At 35.8% G+C, this 23,157-nt stretch overlaps 1 protein-coding gene across 22 annotated transcripts in view; it reads left to right on the forward strand.

The window, feature by feature from the left end:
- The window catches only part of MBD5 (methyl-CpG binding domain protein 5), a 435,430-nt gene that overhangs the window by 190,934 nt on the left and 221,339 nt on the right, over nt 1-23,157 (forward strand). For all 22 annotated transcript variants that reach the window (XM_077861625.1, XM_077861624.1, XM_077861616.1 and 19 more), the window contains one exon: nt 16,291-16,438. The gene's annotated coding sequence lies outside the window, so the exon portion shown is untranslated. The remainder of the gene's footprint in view (nt 1-16,290; nt 16,439-23,157) is intronic.

Genomic DNA, 23,157 nt, shown 5'->3' on the forward strand with positions numbered 1-23,157 from the left:
CCAAATTCCTAAATAATTTGTCCCCAAGAGTTTCTAAGAGTTATATAAAATTTATGAAATGAGACATATAAAAAATTATTGGTGGTGTTTATCTGTGGGAAAAAGATTCAGGCTTTTTTTCCACTTCATATCCTTCTATGCACTTTGAATTTTATGTTGATCATGAATTACTTTAATTAAAAAAGTAATTTTGAAAGTGAATTATGATATAACTCTGTGATAGGAAAAAGTGTCAGTCTATCTCATGATTTTTAAGTGGATGGTACTCTTAAGCAAAAGTCCAGAGAAAGAGGAGATACCAAGAGCTAGAGTGAATAGGCTGGAGTTTATGGAAGATTTGGGACTTGGATTAAGTCTTAAAATATGATAATGAGACAACAATGAAAGAGCATAGCAGAAGGAAAGATGATATAAGGTAAAACTATATATGGTGTATACTTTGGTTTTGGTCTGGCCGTGCTAATTGTACAAATCTGTTAATTTTTACTTTCTAATACCCAATTATACTTTATATTCCATCTATAGGACTTGAAAATATTCTGCAATGGGGAATGTAGAATTTTCCTTTCATTATTCCACATTAATTAGTTAATTAATCAATTAATTTTAATGCAGCTTGCATGTCATAAAATTTTGAAAGCATGAAATACAGGCACTATACTGTGTTTTTTGCTTTACCCAGGAAGCTACTTTAATAAGCATAAATTATAAGACTCTTCATTTCTTCCAGGTGAAATGTGTGACTGGAAATAATTTTGTGATCTTGCCATATACCTAATTCTTATTCAACATGTTTAGTTATCTGTTTTTTTAAAGTTACTTGCAAAGATCATTTGACTGTTACGTTATTTTTATAGATTCTTTTTGCTTGTCACTTACATGAGCACTTCATTCCTCAACTTTTCTCTTTAATTACTTATTTTTCTTAGAAACTCTCAAACTGAGCTTTTAATAACAAAACAAATATTTCCATGAATAATAAAATTAATAGACATGGTGTCACCACATGCCTCTATTCTGTAAGTTTCTATAAATTATAGTAAAAGAATTTATTTGGAGTAAATTAAATTTTAAGTTTCTCCAGTTATGTTTCTGTATAGTATTAAACATCTTTAGTATAAAGTTTTTCCAAATCCAAATGTGATTTTAACCCTTATTATTACTTCTTTCACTTGCTGTTAGCATAATATGTCACTTCATTTGATTTTACCACGAATGCATAGTTTTTTTTCTAAGACCTTAAAACGTTATGTTGACATAGTAGTCCATATAGCTGAATTTGCTACAATGACCATTTAATTATATATATTCTTATACTTTTAGTTTCCTGTATTACTTAGTAATAAAAATAAGAGGGTGCCTGAGTGGTTCAGTGGGTTAAGCAACCAACTCTTGATTTCAGCAGGGGTCATGATCCCAGGGTCATGAGATTGAACCTCTTGTTGGACTCTGCGCTGGTTGTGGAAGCTACCTAAGATTCTCTCTCTCTCCATCTCCCTCTGCTCCTTCCCACCTGCCACCTCCCCCCCATGTGTACATGCATGCATGTTCTTTCTCTCTCTCTCTCTCAAAAAAATATGTGTGTATATATATGAAGGAAGGCATTTGTTTTTTATTGCTTTTGCAGTTGTAACTAAAATTCTAATATGGACTTTATTTAAGAAGCTTTGTAAATACTATTTGATCACAGTATCTTCATGTTATATAATAGATCTTAATATCATTTTCATTTCAGAAAAGAAAAATAAAGCTATGAGACTACTTATTTCCAGCTGCAAGCATTAGCAAAATTTCTTTATCCTAAATAAGACCCTACAGATTGATTTTCATACAAATCTATTGCTACTGCTACATTATCTTAACATGTAGCCTTTCCATTATTCCTTTCTACCTCAATGTAGAATATACCACTTATGAAAGACTGCTGAATTATTTTTCTAATACTTCAAACATGCCACATTATTTTACAGACTATTCAAGAGATAGCAGATTTTATAAAATGATTGAGAAGCTCACATTTTGCTAAATTCCCTAGATCCAATTATATTTCAGACTTTATATTATTAAATATTTTCATAACATTAAACTTATATTGTGATCATAAAAGGACAAAACAACAAAAAAGAATTTTTAATGTTGTGATTTACCACATATTGGGATAAATATCAGGAACAGCTGGAATTTAGCTCATGGTTATAAAACAGAATCTATTAATCATATTATCATGTTGTATTTATAAGGCAAAGCTTATCCATTTTACTTACATTATTCAATGTGAATAAAACATAAATTATTTAAAAAAAACATAGATGACTAAATAAACGTTGGTAATTTGTTAAGAATTTTATCCTGTTACAGGGCAGCCCAGGTGGCTCAGGGTTTAGTGCCGCCTTCAGCCCAGGTCCTGATCCTGGAGACCCAGGATCGAGTCCCACGTTGGACTCCTTACATGGAGCCTGCTTCTCCCTCTGCCTGTGTCTCTGCCTCTCTCTCTCTCTCTCTCTGTGTCTTTCATGAGTAAATAAAGTCTTTTTTTTTTTTTAAAGAATTTTATCCTTTTACAATTTATTTTCTAGGAATATCAGAGAAAGTGTATTGGTTTTTTCCTACATATATTCAGGGTTTTTTATAAAAATTTTCAGTTGTACCTATATTTTATTATTTATATTCTAAAAAAAATAGTTATTTCTTTTCATAGATATAGATATGTGTATACATATAAGTATATATGTTTATATATGTATATATATACAAATATATTATTTGTACATATACATATTTATACATACATATATATATATATATATGAGAGAAGACTATGCAGTGTAAAATCAGTATAGCTTTTCCTAATCCTAAATTTACTGAAGAAAATTTCTCTTTATTTTTTGTTGACTAGCTGTGATCTGCTAGTGGAAGGAGCCATTTAGCAGATCTTTTTTAATTTTTTTTTAGAGAGTTCATTTATTTATGAGAGACACAGAGAGAGAGGCAGAGACACAGGCAGAGGGAGAAGCAGGCTCTCTGTAAGGAGTCTGATGTGGGACTCGATCCCAGATCCCAGGATCATGCCCTGAGCCCAAGGCAGATGCTCAACCGCTGAGCCACTCAGGCATCCCCATTTGGCAGATCTTAATACCCTACCCATCAAGCCACTTTCTGTGTCCTAGTGAATAACATCTTCAATGCAAGATGAACATCAAGTTCAGGGATCCAAATAAATAAACATATTTTGGTGGACTTTGCTTTCTCTTTGTTTTCTTTTTCTTTTTTGCACTATAATCCATCTTTTGTAAGTTAAGACTTAAGGTTGTTCAAATGCAGATGGATTCTAGCTTTTTCATTCTTTCATTTTTCTGATTGAATCTTCAATTTTAAATTTTCTCCAGATTCCAAAAGCCATTAATCACCAATACAAGTAGCTTTATATTGGTTTATAAACATTTTCTATCTTAAATTGGAATGAAAAGAAAATTGTCAGGTTAACTTTTTATAACTACTTTCAGCATTTGATAGAAATTTTTAATTTTTGTTCTTATCTATACTAATTATGTGTGTGCCATGTTTAGACTTATTTATATATGTTTAGATTTTTAAATGTGAAATACCTGAAGAAATATACTAGTATTTTCTTTTAGGTATATCTTGTAAGATCAATGAAGTTATTCATAGTCATGAACATAAATATTGCCCTAGTATAATTACTTGGCAACTTATTTTAAATACTTTAGAAACAGAAGATTATCTGTTAAAATGAATTCATTCTTTTTTTAAGGAAAAAAATTGTAATGACTGCATTATTGAGATACAATTCATATGTTATACACTTCACAATTTTAAATTGTTCCATTCAGTTCCTTTCTATGTATTTACAATGTTGTGCATCAATCACCACTGTCTGCTTTCAGAGCATTTTCATCACCCCAAAAAGAAACCTACACCTTATAGCAGTTCACTCTCCATTCCCTCTACTCCAACTCCCTAGCAACCACGAATCTTTTTGTCACTACGGATTTGCCTTTTCTAGACATTTCATATACATAGAATCATACACTATGTGGATATTTGTGTCTGTCTTTCACTTAGAAAAAATGTTTTCAACGTTCATTCATCTTGTAGCACGTGTTGGAATTTCATTCCTTTTTATGGCCAATAACATTCCATTGTATGGATTGTATACTTTTTTTTTTTTAAGATTTTATTTATTTGAGAGAGAAAAAGAGCATGAGCAGGAGGGAGGAGAGAGGCAGAGGCAGAAGGAGAGGGTGAAACAGACTCCCAGCTGAGCAGGAAGCCCAACATGTAGTTGGGGTTCCATCCCAGGCTAAAGATCCTGACTTCAGCTGAAGACAGATGCTTAATTTACTAAGCCACCCAGACACCACAAGCATCCAAATCTTGATTTCAGCTGGACTTAGAACCTGCTTAAGATTCTTTCCCTTGCTGTCTCCCCTTCTCCCTCTGCCCTTCCCCTTCTGTTACAAATTAATAATAAAATTTACTTTAAATGCAAACTAATATTTTTTAAAGATTTGTTTATTTGACACAGAAAGAGAGAGAGAGCACAAGCAGGGGGACAAGCAGAGGGAGAGGGAGAAGCAGGCTCCCCTCTGAGTAAGGAACCTGATGTGGGGCTCAATCCCAGGACCCTGGGATCATGTCCTGAGCCAAAGGCAGGGGCTTAACTGACCGAGCCACCCAGGCGCCCCTGTAAACTAGTATTTCTTATACATATTAAAGACATTCAAAGGGTTTCACTCTAGTAAGTGACCTAATTAATTTACCTTAAATTATGTGGAGAGAAAATAATTTGACAATAATAAATACAAAATTATGACAACATTTTAAATAATATTTAATTTTGTGGCCAAATGAGTGTTTAAATGTATACTGAAAAGTAACTCTAAGCTATAGCATCAAAAGTAGATGCCAAACTGCTTTTATGATCTCATCTTCTGGAGTTCTTTATCTTCTTTGCTTTTGAAATCAAATGGTTTTAATTTCTAAATAAGAAAATTCTGCTCAAGAAAATTAGGGATAGGACCATATTCTTTTTAATTCTGAGTTTTTAAAAGTATTTGAGACTGCTAGGAGTTCCTTTTAGATAAGTGTAACTTACAGATTTGGTAATGGTTGTCTTAACACAAATTTGCAGGCTTTATAGGAATTTTATGCTTCTCATTAATTCTATATCACCAAAAGTTCTTTGTTTCTTTTTTAAAGATTTTATTTATTTATTCATGAGACACAAAGAGAGAGAGGCAGAGACCTAGGCAGAGGGAGAAGGGCCCTAGGATCACGACCTGAGCCAAAGATAGACATCAACCATTGAGCCACCCAGGTGCCCCATGCTTGTTATCTTTAACCAGCAATCTATATGACAATAAGTTTTAAAAGGTAGGACTGAGAGATAAACAATTTAAACTTCTATAATAATCACAGAGACCACAATGTCAAGGTCATCCACATGAACAGCCGAGTGACTTAGAAGCATGCTTCTAAATAGCCATTCACAAGCCTGGGATGCTCTTAAGGGGAAGAAATATTTAAATAACCATACAATTATTAATTTTTTAAATTGCAAGTTTAAATAAATGTCCTTACTGCCGTTAATATTATGAACTCCTTGGAAAGCGGTGATCTTCTAGATTGGGGTCAACAAACTTTTTACGGTAAAAGGTCAGTAGTAAATACTTTAGGCTTCACAGGCCAGCATGCCTCTGGCGCTATTCAACTGTGCTAAGGGGTGGAGGTAGCCATAAGCAATGCATAAACAAATGAGTATGGCTGTGTTCCAGCCGTAGTTATGGGCACTGACATTTAAATTTTATATAATTTTCAGATGTCATAGAATTTTTTTTCTCTTGATGCTTTGAACCATTTAAAAATGTAAATACCATTCTTGGCTCACAGGTCATACAAAAACATGTGTGAGACCAGATTTGTTTTAGAGGCTGAAGTTTGCCAGCCCCTGCTCTAAATGGTTAAATCCACCAGTTGAGAAAATCTGCTTTTAGTAATGCATTCATAAACTCCAACACTACCAAGTCTATCGTACCATTCCAAAGTTCTTACTAATTTGAGCATATGCCTGATGACAAAAGATGTTAATTTTGTCAACAGCAGCTTCTTTTTGACTCGAATAATGTTGCTTCTCATTCCCACAAGTATCTCACAGAAGTAAGTAAAAAAACTTCATCCCTGCCTGCTGTGAAACTAATTGTCTTTTGTAAAGATGATACAGCGTCATATAATGGACATAAAACTGGGAAACTTAGAAAACAGACAGTAGCCCTTATTCTACCACTACTCAAAGTACTCAAGTTTCTCAGACTTCTGAGGCTCCATTTTCTCACTTGATCATCTCAGTGAAGTATTAAGAGGTCATATTACAATATATGAAATCACTGAGTTACGAAAATCACTGGTAAAGAAAAAAGTGTAACAAATATGCCACTGTAGTAGTGGTTGCACTTTTTAGTTACTCTTACATATGAGCTCCCTGTCATGATATATCCCTCTGGACGATTAGGAATAGATTAAGGATTAGCACATAAATTTTCTTCAGGCATTTTACCTCCATACTCTCACACTTTTAATCTATTTTTTTTCTTTTTACTAATAGTACCATGAAAATTTCAGATTATATTCCACATATCCTTTCTTATCATGACTCTGTGAGAGCAGAAACTATTTTGTCCTTCCTGTATCCCTGGAACCCAAAACAATGTCTGGAATATCTTTGGGTCTCACATATAGTTTCTGAGTTAAATTAGTGATGCAAATAATCCCACATGTTTACTTGATTTTTGTTATCAAAAGGAATATAGAAAGCTCATCATAAAATGTTTTTAAATGCATAAAATAAATACATAGGATTACAAAGAAAAATGGGAGTTTATTCAGATTTACTGAAATTTAACTCTATTCACAGACAATTCATGGATGCTAGTTCTTAAAATATAGAAGAATTTCTTTTTTTTTTTTTTTTTTATAGAAGAATTTCTAACTAATTTTCAGGAAACACAATTTATAACAATAAATTGCAGAATTACTTTGATAGAATGTAAAACAAATGCAAGCTTTCAAGTCTCTTCTTTAAGAATTCTTTGAACTTTTAAACTAAAATAAAAACAATGGATTTTTTTTAAATCTATTTTATTACATTTATTTTGGTTACAACAAGAAAAATAGATTTTTTAGTAAGCTTACTCAGAAAGCACATTTGTCTGGGAAGATACCATCATAGAATTGACAAGTGGGAAATAATGTAACAGGAGCAGCTCTGGAGATTTCAGCTTTCTCCAGAGTAGGGCCATTTATGGTGGCTGCCAGTGATGGGTCCAAATTTCAAAATACCAGAAGAGAAACCTAACTGATTCAGCTTGGATCATAGACGCATGCCTGAATTAGCTAAGGTCAGAGGGTGGAATCATGTAACAGAGATACCAGCGCTGAGGGCCACTGTATGGTAGCAAGATAAGCTGGAAAGCCACCCAAGAGATATATTGTTTTATTAATCGGCTTCTAGGAAATAGTACATTTATTTTATATCTACTAATTTTTCCAGAAGAAACATTTCACTGCAAGACAACTTTGTCTATTGACAGACTACCTATATAATTATGAATTTTAGTATGTGCCAAATCACCTGCTGCTTTATTAATAAATGTCTTAATATTATATAATACAACCAGTATAATGTAGTGGCACTACAGCACAGGTGTTAAGAGAATGGCCCTCAAGCCAGATTTGCATGGCTTCATGTCTTATATCACTTAACTAACTAAAAGATTGGAGATTGGATAAGTTACTCAATCTCTGCCCCTCGTTTTTATTGTCAAAAAAGTGCAACTACACAAGCATATTTCAAGTCTCTGTTTGTGTGATGTCTGCTGTTACTCCATTGGTCAAAGCAAGGCACGTGGCCAAGCCAAAAGTCATAGGGCAGAGGGGTACACATATACATTCCACAGACATATGTTAGGGAAAGGAAAAATCATCTAATCTACCACTGGGGTAAAAATTACTGCCTAACGGTAGTTTTTATAAATCCAGTATATGTAAAGAGCTTAGAATAATGCCTGGCACAGAGTAAATGCTCGATAAATATTTATTATTGCGCATATTCTTAGCAGAAACAAACAAAAGTTCAGTGTTGTGTAAATGTGACATAGAATACATAATTGGCACGTGTCATTTCCTTAGCGTTGAACACACATGCTAAATTTAATTTAAAACTAGTCTCTATTTTCGTTACTGTGATTAGATGAGCAAGATTATATGTCATTCAGACTGGTCAGCCAACTTCTGGGATAGTCAATTTTTTAACTGTTGGAATCATAGACGTGCTAAAGACCATTGACTCCAATCCTCTTGTTTTACAGATAATGCATTGGACCAAGAATAGTGAGATCCAAATGAAAGAGAAAGCTAGGTGGATAAGGATGGGTGGATGAATGATAGATAAGGAATTAAGTAGAAAAATGGGAATGCAAAGAAGGGCCAACTTAGATCTGTAGAATTCTAGTTGAAAACTCTTACCACTGTATCACACAGCCCAGGTGTTGCTCCTGTAGTTTTATTGAAATGCCATTTATCATATTTTTTCTTTTAATGAGCTTTAAAAGAAGAGATCATTTTAAGAAGCTTTTAAAATGTTTTCTTACTATTCCTTCAACTGAGAAGAACTATATTGTAGGGTAGAATATACTTATGTGAAAAACAAAAACAACTAGTCCTTATAGAAACCTTCATTTATCCCCGCTTAACTAATATTGATTGAGAATTTATCTGTTAGGCACTGAGCATACAGCAGGGAAAAAAAAAAGAATCAAAGATTCTTCTCTTGGGGGGCCTGGGTCACTCAGTTAGTCAAACGTTTAACTTTTGGTTTCAGCTCAGGTCATAATATCATGGGTTGTGGGATTGAGCTAGGAGTCAGGCTCCTGGCTTGGTGGGGAGTCTGCTTGAAAGATCTCTCCCACAGCTCTTCCCCTCTACTTATTCTCTCTCAAAATAAGTAAATCTTTAAAAAAAAAAAAAAAAAAAAAAAAGATTCTTCTTTTGTACCTGCTGGGAGAACAGCTAGAAAAAAAGAGCCCTGAACTTGGAGTAATAAGAACTGTTTTCTCATGCTAGCTCTGCCACTAATTGTCTATAATTTTGGTTGAGTTGTTTAACATCTGGGTTTCAGTTTCCTGTAGTGCAAAGTGTGGAGATTGAATCATCTGATTGACATAGTTCTTTCTTGCTTGCAGTCATGAATTTAGCAAGGCTTGTGTCTAAGGCTAAAATTCTATGATTCTTTTTTTTTTTAACTCAATTAGGCAACATATAGTGCATCATTAGTTTTAGATGTAGTGTTCGTTTGTCAGTTGCACATAACACCCAGCTCATCACATCACATCCCTTCCCCAATGGCCATCACCCAATTACCCCATCCCTGTACCCACCTCCCTCCAGCAACCCTAAACTTGTTTCCCAGAGTTAAAAGTCTCTCATGGTTTGTCTCCCTCTGATTTCTTCTCATTCAGTTTTTCTTCCCTTCCCCTATGATCCTCTGCACTGTTCCTTATAGTCTACATATGAGTAAAACCATATAATCATTGTCTTTCTCTGATTGACTTATTTCATTCAGCATGATACACTACAGTTCCATCCACGTCACTGTAAATGGTAGGTATTCATACTTTCTGATGACTAATATTCCATTGTATATGTATATACCACATCTTTATTCATCTGTCAACGGACATCGAGGCTCCTTCCACAATTTGGCAATTGTGGGTATTGCTGCTATGAACACTGGGGTGCAGGCAGCCCTTCAGATCATTACATTTGTATCTTTGGGGTAAATATCTAGTAGTGCAATTGCTGGGTCGTAGGACAGCTCTACTTTTAACTTCTTGGGGAACTCTCGTACTATTTTCCAGAGTGGCTGTACCCGCTTGCATTCCCACCAACAGTATAAGAGGTTTCTCCTTTCTCCACATGCTTGCCAACATATGTTGTTTCCTGTCTTGTTAATTTTAGCAATTCTGACTGGTGTCAAGTGGTATCTCACTGTGATTAGATTTGTATTTCCCTGATGACAAGTGATGTTGAGCATTTGTTTCATATATCTGTTGGCCATTTGTAAGTCTTCTTTGGAGAAAGGAGTCTGTTCATGTCTTCTGCCCATTTCTTGACTGGATTATTTGGTTTTTGGTTTTTGGGTTTGGTAAGTTCTTTATATATTTTAGATACTAGTCCTTTTTATCCAATATGTCATTTGCAAATATTTTCTCCCATTCCCTAGGTTGTCTTTTAGTTTTGTTGACTGTTTCCTTTGCTGTGCAGAAGCTTTTTATCTTGATGAAGTCCCAATAGTTCATTTTTACTTTTATTTCCCTTACCTTTAGAGACGTGGCTAGCAAGAAGTTGCTGTGGCCGAGGTCGAAGAGGTTGTGGCCTGTGTTCTCTAGGATTTTGATGGATTCTTGTCTTTAGGTGTTTCATCCATTTTTGAATTTATCTTTGTGTCTGGTGTAAGAGAATGGTCTAGTTTCATTCTTCTGCACGTGGCTGTCCAATTTTCCCAGCACCATTTATTGAAGAGACTCTCCTTTTTCCAGTGGATATTCTTTCCTGTTTTGTCAAAGATGAGTTGACCATAGAGTTGAGAGTCCATTTCTGGATTCTCTGTTCTGTTCCATTGATCTATGTGTCTGTTTTTGTGCCAGTATCACACTGTCTTGATGATCAAGTTTGTAATATAGCTTGAAGTCAGGCATTGTGATGTCACCAGCTTTGGTTTTCTTTTTCAACATTCCTCTATTTGGGGTCTTTTCTAATTCCATGCAAATTTTAGGATTATCTGTTCCAGCTCTGTGAAAAATGTCAATCATATTTTGATAGAGATTGCATTGAATGTGTAGGTTGCTCTAAGTAGCATAGACATTTTCACAATATTTATTCTTCTAATCCATGAGCAAGGGATGTTTTCCCATCGCTTTGTGTCTTCTTCGATTTCTTTCATAAGTGTTCTGTAGTTTTTAGGGTACAGATATTTTACCTCTTTAGTTAGGTTTGCTCCTAGGTATCTTATGGTTTTTTGGTGCAGTTATAAAAGGGATCAATTCCTTAATTTCTCTTTATTCAGTCTCATTGTTAGTATATAGAAATGGAGTTGATTTCTGTGCATTGATTTTGTATCCTTCCATGTTGCTGAATTGCTGAATGAGTTCTAGCAATTTTGGGCTGGAGTCTTTTGGATTTTCCACATAAAGTATCTTGTCATCTGCAAAGAGTGAGAGTTTGACTTCTTTGCCAATGTGAATGCCATTTATTTCTTTTTGTTGTCTGATTGCTTAGGCTAGGACTTCTAGTACTATGTTGAGCAACAGTAATGAGAGTGGGCATCCCTTGTCATGATCCTAACCTTAGGGGAAAAGCTCTCAGGTTTTCCCCATTGAGAATAATATTCTCTGTGGGCTTTTGTGTAGATGGCTTTTATGATGTTGAGGAATATTCCTTCTATCCCTACTTTCTTGGGAGTTTTAAGTAAGAAAGGATGCTGTATTTTGTCAAAGGCTTTTTCTGCATCAATTGAGAGGACCATATCATTCTGTCCTTTCTTTTATTAATGTGATGTATCACATTGATTGATTTGCAAATGCTGAACCATCCTTGCAGCCCAGGAATAAATCCCTCCTGGTCATGGTGAATAATCTTTTTTTTTAAGATTTTTTATTTATTTATTTATTCATAGAGAGAGAGAGAGAGAGAGAGAGAGAGAGAGAGAGAAGAGGCAGAAACAGAGAGAGAGAAGAGGCAGAAACACAGGCAGAGGGAAGAGCAGGCTCCATGCAGGGAGCCCGACGTGGGACTCAGTCCTGGGTCTCCAGGATCACACCCCGGGCTGTAGGCAGTGCTGAATCACTGGGGCTGCCCTGAATAATCTTTTTAATGTACACTTGGGTCCTGTTGGCTAGTATCTTGGTGAGAATTCTGGCGTCTATATTTATGAGGGATATTGGTCTGTAATTCTCCTTTTTGATGGGTGTTTGTCTGGTTTGGGGATCAAGGTAAAACTGACCTCATAGAACAAGTTTGGAAATTTTCCTTCCATTGCTATTTTCTGAAACAGCTTCAAAAGGATAGGTATTAGTTCGTCTTTAAATGTTTGGTAGAATTCTCCTGGGAAGCCATCTGGCCCTGGACTCTTGTTTATTGGGAGATTTTTTATTATTGTTTCAATTTCCTTATTGGTTATGGGTCTGTTCAGGTTTTCTATTTCCTCCTGTTTCAGTTTCCAGGAATACATTCATTTCTTCCAAGTTGCCTAATTTGTTAGCATATAGTTGGTCATGATATGTTCTTAAAATTATTTGTATTTCTTTGATATTGGTCATGATCTCTCCTCTTTCGTTTGTAATCTTACTAATTTGGGTCCTTTCTCTTTTTCTTTTGATAAGTCTGGCTAGCATTATCAATCTTATTAATTCTTTTAAAGAACCAGCTTCTAGTTTCATTGGTATGTTCTATTCTTCTGGTTTCTATTCATTGAGTTCTGCTTTAATCTTTATTATTTCTCTTCTCCTGCTTGACTTAGGCTTTATGTGCTGTTCCCTCTCCAACTCCTTTAGTATAAGAGTAGCTTGTGTATTTGAGACTTTTTTAATTTTTTGAGAGAGACTTGTATTGCTGTCTCCTTCCCTCTTAGGACTGCCTTTTCTGTATCCCAAAGATTTTGAACAGTTGTGTTTTCATTTTTAGTTGTTTCCATGATTTTTAAAAAATTCTTCTTTAATTTCCTCATTGACTCATTATTTAGTAGGATGCTCTTTAACCTCCAAGTGTTTAAGTTCTTTCTAAATTTCTTCTTGTGATTAAGTTCAAGCTTCAAAACACTGTGGTCTGGAAATATGCAAGGAATAATCCCAATCTTTTGCTATTGATTGAGATCTGATTTGTGTCCCAGTATGTGATCTATTTTGGAGAATGTTTCATGTGCACTGGAGAAGAATGTGTATTTGTTGCTTTAGGGTGGAATGCTATATATATCATTGATATATATATATCAGTGAAGTCCATCTGGTCCTGGTGTCATTCAAAACCCAAATTATTTCCTCGTTGATCTTCTGCTTAGATGTTCTGTCCATTGCTATGAGTGGGATGTTGGAAGTCCCCTACTATTATTGTATTATTATCAATGTGTTTCTTTAATTTGGCTATTGATTGGTTGATATAATTGGTTGCTCCCCAGTTAGAAGCATAAATATTTGTAATTATTAGATCTTCTTTTTGGTTAGACCCTTTAAGTATGATATAGTATCCTTCCTAATCTCTTACTACAGTCTTTGGTTTAAAATCTAATTTGTCTGATACAAGGATTGCTACTCAAGCTTTCTCTTGAAGTCCATTAGCATGATAAATTGTTCTCCACCTCCCCCCCCCCCACTTTTAAACTGAAAGTGTCTTTAGGTCTAGCATATGGATGGGTCCTGTTTTTTTATCCAATCTGATACCCTTTGTCTTTGATTGGAGCATTTAGCCCATTTACATTCAGGGTGACTATTGAAAGACAAGTATTTGGTTCCTTTGTATTACCTATAAAATCCCTGTTTCAGTGGATTGTCTCTGTTTCTTTCTGATACGTTACCTTTGGACTCTCTTTGCTTACAGGATCCCACTTAATATTTTTTGCGGGGCTGCCTTGGTCATCACATATTCTTTCAGTTTCTGTCTGTCTGGAAAGTTCTTTATCCTCCTTCCATTCTGAATGATAGCCTTGCTGAATAAAGTATTGTTGGCTGCATGTTATTCTCATTTAGTATGTTGAATATATCATACCAGCCCTTTCTGGCCTGCCAGGTTTCTGTGGGTGGGTCTGCTGCCAGTCTAATGTTCCTGTCCTTGTAGGTTAAGGAATTCTTGTCTTGAGCTGCTTTCAGGATTTTCTCTTTATCTCTGAAATTTGCAGGCTTCACTATTATATGTCAGGGTATTGATATATTTTTATTGATTTTGGGAGAGGTCCTCTTTACCTCTTGGACTTGAATGCCTGTTTCCTTCCCCATATTAGGGAAGTTCTCAGCTATGATTTGCTCAAATATACCTTCTGTCCCTCTCTTCTGTCTCTCTCTGTCTCTCTCTCTCTCTTTCTTCTTCCTTGGGGACCCCAGTAATTCTAACATTGTTTCATTCTATGGTTCTCAAAGCCTTCCCTCATGTCCATGGTTGTTTTTCTCTCTTTCCCTTAGCTTCCTTCCTTTCCATCAACTTGTCTTCTATGTCACTTACTCTTTTCTGCCTTGTTTACTCTAGCTATTAGAATATCCAATTTAGCCTGCACCTCATAGCAGTTTTAATTTCAGCCTGATTAGATTTCATTTCTACACTAAAAGATTCTCTAGTGTCTTTATGCTTTTTTCAAGCCCAGCTAGTAACTTCATAATTGTTAGCCTGCATTCCAGCTCTGACATCTTACTTATATCCATATCGATGAGATCTTTGGCAGAAAGTGTTACCTCTGGTACTTTCTTTTGTTGTGAATTCCTCCTCCTAGTCATTTTGCTCAGAGAAGAATGGATGATCAAGTGAACAAAATCAAAACTATATCAACCCTGACTCAAGCAAAATACACACTAGACAAATCCAGAGAGGTCAGAAACATAAAAGAAAAAGAAAAAGAAAAAGAAAAAGAAAAGAAAAAAGGAAGGTGGAGAGAATATAAATTCCCAGGTGGACAAAATAGGATGATCCACTTGGTCCCGAGTGTATTTTGGCCCAGGTGTTAGAAGATACTAAATCCCAAAATTGTATAGAAAGTAAAACATATATATATATATATATATATATATATATATATATATATATATATAATATATATATAAAATATATATATTATATATTATATATAATATAATACAGTGAAAGGAAGCCAAAAATGAAGAATATATCTATAAAATGTAAATGTAAAAAATGAAAGTTAAAAAAAATTGGAAAACAAAGAGTTGATAAAATAAACTAATTGAAAAGGGAAAAAGAAAGAAAAGGAAAAATTTTAAACTGAAATATAAATGAATCATGAGGAAAACCCTCAAATCCTATATGCTGTTTACCCTAGAGCTAGAGTTTTGCAGTGCCGTGCGCTCCATAAACTTGGTGTTCCCTGTTCTTCCAGCTGGTCTTCTGAGGGAGGGACCTACTGAGTTAATTCTCAGGTATCTGTGTCTGGGCAGAGTTTTACTGCCCCTTGCCAGGTAGCCCAGCTCAATGTAAGCTGTTTCTGGTTTTCTATATGGCTTTTGTTCCTTGAGGACTTTCTGAGCCTCTTTAGAAGATGAAAATAAAAATGGACAAACGCTGATCTCCAGCTCAGAGCTGAAAGATCATGATCCCCTTTCTTCAGTACACCCTCAGGCATAAGCAATCTTTACTTTTGTGCGTGCCACATTCTGCGGACTCCTGCAGTGTGCACCCCCACTGATCCTCCCAGGGGGAAGGCAGGAAGGTCCTGCACTTCTGTCCTTTGCAGGACTCCAAGGAGAGCAGTCCCCTGGTCTGTACCCACCGGCACTGCCCCATCTGCAGGAAGGGGGAGGGCCACTGCTTTTTTATCCTACACTGCACCCCTACACTGAGAGCTGTTGCCAGATCATGCAGCAGCAGTTCATGGTTTATGGTGAACAGAGCTCAGAGTCCCCTCCTGGGCTCAAAAACCGTAACCAGTTTCCTGGCTCCAATACTCTGCTGGCTCAGGCACCCTTGTTCTCTCTCCGACCCCAGGGATCCTAAGACTACACTGTCCCACCTAAGATATTGCCCCACTACACCACTGAGCACCTTTCAGGCAGGAATGTCTCTCATTGGAGCTTATTTTTTCTAAAGATTCTGATTTTGTGCTCCTGAGCTATTTCACTTTCCAGTAATTGGCTTATGGAGGCTCCCTCTCACCTCCACCCCCACCCCCAGCTCCTGTTACCTTCCTATATATCCCCTGTTTCATTTCTCCACGCTCCTACCATGTAAAAAGTGGTCACTTTTCTATTTGTAGAGTTCCAGCAATTCTTTTCTTCTATCTCAGGTTGAATTCATATGTGTTCAGAGTGATTTGATAGTTATCTAGTTAAATTCAAGGCATCAGATGAAATGAGGTCCTCTACTCTTCACCATCTTGCCACCCTCTCCAAATTCTATGATTCTTACTGCGAACTCATAAAAATCTGAAAATGTTCTTAAATGTGAATCTAAAGAAATACTGTCTCTTCAAAATCAGTAAGTTCACACTTCTTTCCTTTTTAACAGGACCAAGGAAATAAATATCAGAAGCCAAGAGCACAGAATATTTTCTTTCATCAATCCACAGAACCCTGATACTTCTCTAATTCCATCACACACAAAGGAATGACCACCTTGGCAGATGGCCACAGAGAATGTCAACAATTTTTTGGAGGTAAGCAATGAAATATTTATATTTTGAGTTTTCTGTAGTTAAGCATATAGAAACAGATAGTATTATCTTGCATTTTAATGAAGAAAGAAAGTGTTCTTTAATATAGCAACTTTATATATTAAGCATAGCTAATATAGCTTTTTACCTATAGCTAAGCTATTTCTCTCTTCCTTTTTTTTCCTGAGCACCATTGCATGTCAAAAATTATATTAAGCTCTTTTTGCATATTGTATTTCATAGTATAGAGCTGCATGAAATCCCTAAATACAAAATAAATTTAAATTACAGAAATTAAGTACCCATCTTTGAAAACAGTGCCATGTATATCCATCTCGAAATACATAATCATCTAGCTACAAATACTAAATACTTTGGGAAGTTAAAATTATTTTCTGTTTACTTTGGGATTATCTACAGCATTTATGAATTTTTTGTTTAATTCCAGCATTTTTTTTCTCATTTATTTTTAACAACTATTCTGAAGTGCTCCAAAGTCTTGGGAAGTAATCCCTTTACATTCCTCACAGCTTTATATTTTATAAGAATCCTGCATCAAAAGAACTCATGGAACTTTTAGTTCCTGTCTCAACAGCTCTTATTACTCTTGGAAGAACAGTCAGCCAAGGATTGTGGACCACAGTGCTGTCTTCAAAATTGAAATTAATTACATTACCAGTTAAAGGGAAAGGTTATTTGGAAAGAAATTGACTGTATTTTAAAGAAAGAAATTATAAATTTGAGGAATCTGCCTTTTCTACCTTAATGAAATATAAAGACTTAAGTAGATGAATATAAAAATGGAATAAAAATAAACTCATAAAACTTTAAGTAGAATGCACTAAAATTGAATTTTTCAAAGGACTTTATACAAACAAAGAAACTGTACATATGCTCAGAATTTTTTATTTAGTATTAATTCAACTCATAGGCCTAAGGTCATCTAGCAAACAAGTCTGCTTTTTAAGTTGTATGTAGAGGAATGCTTTCTAAGTAAAGGAGGACATAAATGTTTAAAAAGCCCAGTGTAGAGCTTCTGAGTTTTCTTTCAGTAACTAGAGTCAAAATTAATTCCTGCTTTTCTGTTGGGGAAAATTTCATCTAATTACATTCAAATTATTCTGCAACTTTTTGGACAGCAAATCCTGATCACTAAAGAAAGGAAAAAGCAGCTGTGTTGCCCTTGCCTCACAGTTATAAGAATAGCATTATTATGTAGTCACTGGGCTTTATAGAACAAGAGTGGTTATCCACCGGCTGCCTTCTGGCAGAGACACACCTAACCCTTTCTGAACTGCTGGTAATGTATGCCTTCTGTTCCTAAGGATTTTTAAAGAAATAGTTTCCACTGCTTCCTTCAGCGAACCAATCTAGTATAACAGTTCTTGGGAGTAGGAAGTTCTAATAACCGTTTGTGCACTTTTAGTGATCGTTTCTAAAACAGGTTTTGTTAGACCTATACTTAAATCATGATATTTTTTTAAGATTTTATGTATGTATGTATTTATTTATTTATTTGAGAGAAAGAGAGCACAGCAGGGGGAGGGGCAGAGGGAGAGCAAGAAGCGGACTCCTTGCTAATAAGCAGGGAAGCTAGACACAAGGCTCAATCCCAAAACTTGAGGCATGACTTGGGGCAAAGGCAGAAAGCTTAACCAACTGAGCCAGCCACCCAGGCACACCTTAAATCACGATTTAAATCTTTTCTTAGTTTGATATAATCAACTTAACTATTTTAAGAAAGTATTTAATGAGGTACCTGTTTGGCTCAGTCTGTTGAGTGTCTTATTCTTGAATTCTGCTCATATTATGATCTCAGGGTTGTGGGATTGAACCCTGTGGTGGGCTCTACACTCAGCAAGCAGTCTGCTAGAGATTCTCTCTCTCTCCTTTCTCTCCTCTCCCTCTCCCTCCCTCCCTCTACCCCTCTTCCCATTCTCACTCTCTCTATCTAAAATAAATAAATAAATCTTAAAAAAAAACTTAAAATTGACCATTGCTAAAATTAGTAGAAATAATATCTATAAACACTGCTTCTCCATAGGCAACCTACTTGGTCAATTTTTTTCCTCTAATATTTCCTGTTTTAGCTCATTCACTAACATATCCTATTTTGATCTTAAGTTATTCTTTAACCACAGCAATATATCTTATGTCAGATAGCTCTAGTTTATATTTCTTCCACATTATATTAAGAACCAGCCCTTTGTTCTCTTTGAATTGCATTCTATTTATGACGATGTCATTAATAAGCCACAGATATTTATAATTCCAATCAAAAGTGCTAATTCATTTATTTCCCATATTTTAAGGCTTACTTGAATATTATAGTTGCTTTTTTTTTATAGTTGCTTTTAGTACTTAAAAAGGCAATTAGAACATATCAGGTATTATAAGTCTGCTATATAAGAACACAAATTCAAAGAACATATTAAGACAGACTAGTCAGCTACAAGTCTGCCACACTTACCAGCTGTGTGACTTTCGACAAATTACTGATTCTTTATGACTCCCAATTTGTACATCTTTAAAATTTGAATACTAATAAGAATATAATTTCAAGGATTAAGTGGAATAGATGTAATAAATAAATATGAAGTATTTAGCACTTGCCTAGCTCATAATTCAACAAATAAGTGATATAGTTATTCCGGTTTTTGCAAAATGATTGAAAACAAGTTTCCTCATGGCAAGCTCAATTCTTACAAAAGAAATAATGAATTTGTCCATTATACTCATGCCAATTTAATTTTACATCATTATGTTGTTGTACTGCTACTAAATACTGTTCATTGAAGTTTCCCCACAAGCAGTTTATGTTTAAACGTGAAAATACAAGTTACCAAATAGTCACTGTTTAGATTTGAAGGGGTACATGCACCCTGATGTTGATAGCAGTATTATCAATAATAGCCAAACTATGGACAGAGCCCAAATGTCCATTGACTGACGAATGAATACGAAAGATGTGGCATATGTATGTATGTATATCAACCAACTAAAGCTTGTTGGAGGGAGGCAGGTGGAGAATGGGCTAGATGGGTGATGGGTATTAAAGAGAGTTCATGTATCTAAGTGATGAATCACTGATCTCTACTCCAGAAACCAATATTTCACTATATGTTAACTAACAAAATTTAAATAAATTTTAAAAAACCAAAGACCCCCAACTGTTTAAAAATGTAGTTGTTAAAATAAATGATTGTTAACCTTTGAGCCTTTGAATGTACATTCCAAATCTTGCAAGTAATTTTACTTGAGTGTTTGTGGACTCAGTGCCTGCTCTAAAATTTTAACTTTGGGGCACCTGGATAGCTCAGCTGGTTAAGCATCTGCCTTCAGCTCAGGTCATGATCATGGAGTCCCCAGACTGGACTCCCTGCTCAGCTAGGAGTCTGATTCTCCCTCTGCTCCTCACCCCACTCATGTTCTCTCTCTCCTCCCCCTCTCAAATAAATAAATAAAATCTTTAAAAAATTAAATTTTAACTTCCTATCAACCATTATTGTTTGGAGAAATATTCCATGTGCAAGCCAGAGTGATGTGAAGAATTTTTTTCATCTTCAAAAAAGAATTTAAGTATCTTTTATGTATACATAGGACATATGTTTAGTCTGAGAAACTAACATTTCCACTAGAAAAAGAAAAGCAAACAAGTAGTTTGAGTCTATATGTTGATTTCCTAGGTGTGCTGTAATAAGTTACCACAAACTGGAAGGTTTAAATTTTAAAGAATTATTCTTTCACAATTCTTGAATGTAAAAGTCCAAAATCCAGTTGTCTATAGGGCCATGCTTTTCTGAAGGCTGTAGGGAAAAATCTTTTAGATGCCTTTCTCTTAGCTTCTGCTGTTGCCTGACAATCCTAAGCATTCTTTGGTTCATAAACTCATTACTTCAATCTCTGCCTCCCTCATCACCTCATTTTATCCCTGGGTTTCTGTGTCTCTTCTGTTCTTCTTATAAGGACATGGTCTTATTAAATTAGAGCCCACCACAATTCAGTATAACCTCATCTTAACTTGATTACATCTACAAAGACCCTATTTGCAAACAAGTTCACATTCAAGTGTCAAGGATTAGGATTTAAACATATTGTTTGGGAGGTAACACAATTCAAACAATGACACTCTCTAATATATTTTTTTTTTGAACTGAGAATAAAGCTAGGGCATAAGAATTGATTCTAAAAACAAGAGAATTTTCTTTTCCTGGGGAAGAAGTTGTTTCACTTCTGACAAGATAAGATCTATGAGTAGATGCACATATTTTGCTTATGATTTGGTAATATCATTTCTTGAACATAGATAGTTTACTGGTTTTTTGATAATACTTTTTCCCATCTACTCTGTAGCTCTGTTTTTTAAAATTATAAAACAATATCTATCATTTCATTTGTTTACTTGAGCTGAGAGTTCAAATAATAGGGTTACAGTTTTATGAATAAGGCATATATCCATATTACATATATCAACAAATAAGATTCTCTAAGGACTTTAGAGCTGGTATTGTATTTGCATTTATAACTGTACTGATATCTACAATTTTTTATTGAACTGAGTTAATCTTTCCTTTACTAATCTTGATTCAAACCAGAGCCACTTTTTATTTTCAGGGGTAAGAAATTTGCTTTAAATTCAAATTAAGAAATATTCTTGATCTTTCAAAATGAACACAGCCACTATATATTTTTAACATTAATTCTACAGCATATTCTAGTAAAGCTAATTCTAGTGAAGTCTTTCTAATATATAATTTGGAATGTGGTTTGTAGATCATCAGTACATTTTTATCTTCTTTATGATCATCTCCCATATATTTAGATAACTGTCAAAAATTCTTCATGCAATAACACTTACATAGGATGTACAGTCTTATTTCAGAATTTAATGAGAGGATATTATGTGCATTTTCTTGTCTTTGAGCTTCTGAAAACGAAGGGAGGTAAAGCATTATAAACTCCTGTTTCAGGAGTGAAGAAAGATGGAATAGGAGGATCCTAAGCTCACCTTATCTTACGGCTACAACTAGGTAACTTCCATATCAGTGTAAATAACCCAGAAAATGACCTAAAGACTGGCAGAACAGACTCTCCACAGACAAATGTAGAGAAGAGGCCACATCAAACAGAGTAGGAGATGTGACCAGGAGTCAGACTGACCCACAGGACTGTCTGCAGGAGGGAAGGCTGCTGAGGGCATGAATAGAGGAAAGAAACAGACACTATACCAGGCACCCCAGACACAGGAACCCATATAGGGAAGACAAATCTCTGTATCATTTGGCTTTGAAAACCAGTGGGGCATAATTCACGAGGTCTTATAATCAGTGGGCTTAACACCTAGAACTTTAAAAATCAGCAAGCTTAGCTCTGGGAGAGCTGGAGGGTAAGAGAAAAATGAGTCGGCATCCTTAAAGAGAGAGCACAACAAACAGCCTTGCTGAAATACAGCTTAGAAGCAGCAGTTTGAAAAATGCCTGGATATAAGGAGGGAGATTCATTTACTAATCTCAGTATGTGCTGGAGGGGCAAGAATCTTTTGGAAACATCTCCAACAACAAAAGAGCTAATAGGCACCACTTCCCTCCCCAACCCCCAGCCTAGATAAATGGACACCTGTAGGAACCAATATAACATAAACACTGTCTTGCTAACAGTACACCCCACCCCCACACTTTTCTGCAGACTCACCCTCTCTATCCTGGCTTGGGCAGGAGTTTTGCCAGGCAGCTGCAGGTCTCTTCCTGCAGAAGACTTCATGGAGCTTGCTAACAGCATGTCGCCTTCTCCCCAACCCCTGTGATCTCCTACGGAATTGCCCCCTCCAGCCTAGGAGCAGGAATTTCCTGAAGCAGCAGCAGATCCCTTCCCACAATATACCAGTGCAAACCTTGCTGGTGCCACATGCCTTGCCCCTGCATTTTCCTGCAGACCTGCCCTTAGGAGGAGTCCAAACAAGGTGGTGCCACAAGTGTGGCAATGTTCAGAAGTGATGAGTACCACATTAAAGTGACTCTTGTCCCAGAGGGAGAGGGAAAGATAACCACACACACCAGTCCCACTACAACCCCAGCAATTGGCTAGAGGCAGATTTCTGGTCTGATGGCAGGCCCCACCCATCCAAAAAAGCTTCTGAGGGGACAACACAGGGAAAGCGCACTGCAGTTCACTGTTACCATAGCTCTGGTAAATGCTTGCTCTTACTCAGCTTAAGCCCAAGGTGGCCCCACACTGGCCCACTAACAACACAGGGACCAAACTCTGCCCATAACAGGCAAAGTGAGCCATTGCAGATGACTGAACTAAAGGCAGATGCAACTGAGCCACAATAGCAGGGCCCATGCAACACACACAGCAGATACCCCTGAAACACCAGGTTCTGGTGAACAGGGGACATTATATTGCAAGGCACTACAGGACCTCTTCTTTTTAAGGCTGCTACTTTCAAGAGCAGAAGATAGAGCTGACATTTCCTATCATGTAGAAACAAATACAGAGAGTTAGACAAAATGAGACAGAGGAATATGTCCCACATGAATGAATAGGACAAAATCACAGCAGGATAGCCAAATGAAACCCAGGTAAGTAATAAACCTAATAGAGAATGTAAAGTAATGGTCATAAGATACTCATCAGATTTGAGGAAAGAGTTTAAGACCTCAGTGAGACCCTTAAAAAAGAAAACATAAAAAAGAACCAGTAAGAGATGGAGAACTCAATAA

Source organism: Canis aureus, chromosome 20 (assembly GCF_053574225.1).
Source record: "Canis aureus isolate CA01 chromosome 20, VMU_Caureus_v.1.0, whole genome shotgun sequence".
NCBI classification, from domain to species: Eukaryota; Metazoa; Chordata; class Mammalia; order Carnivora; family Canidae; genus Canis; species Canis aureus.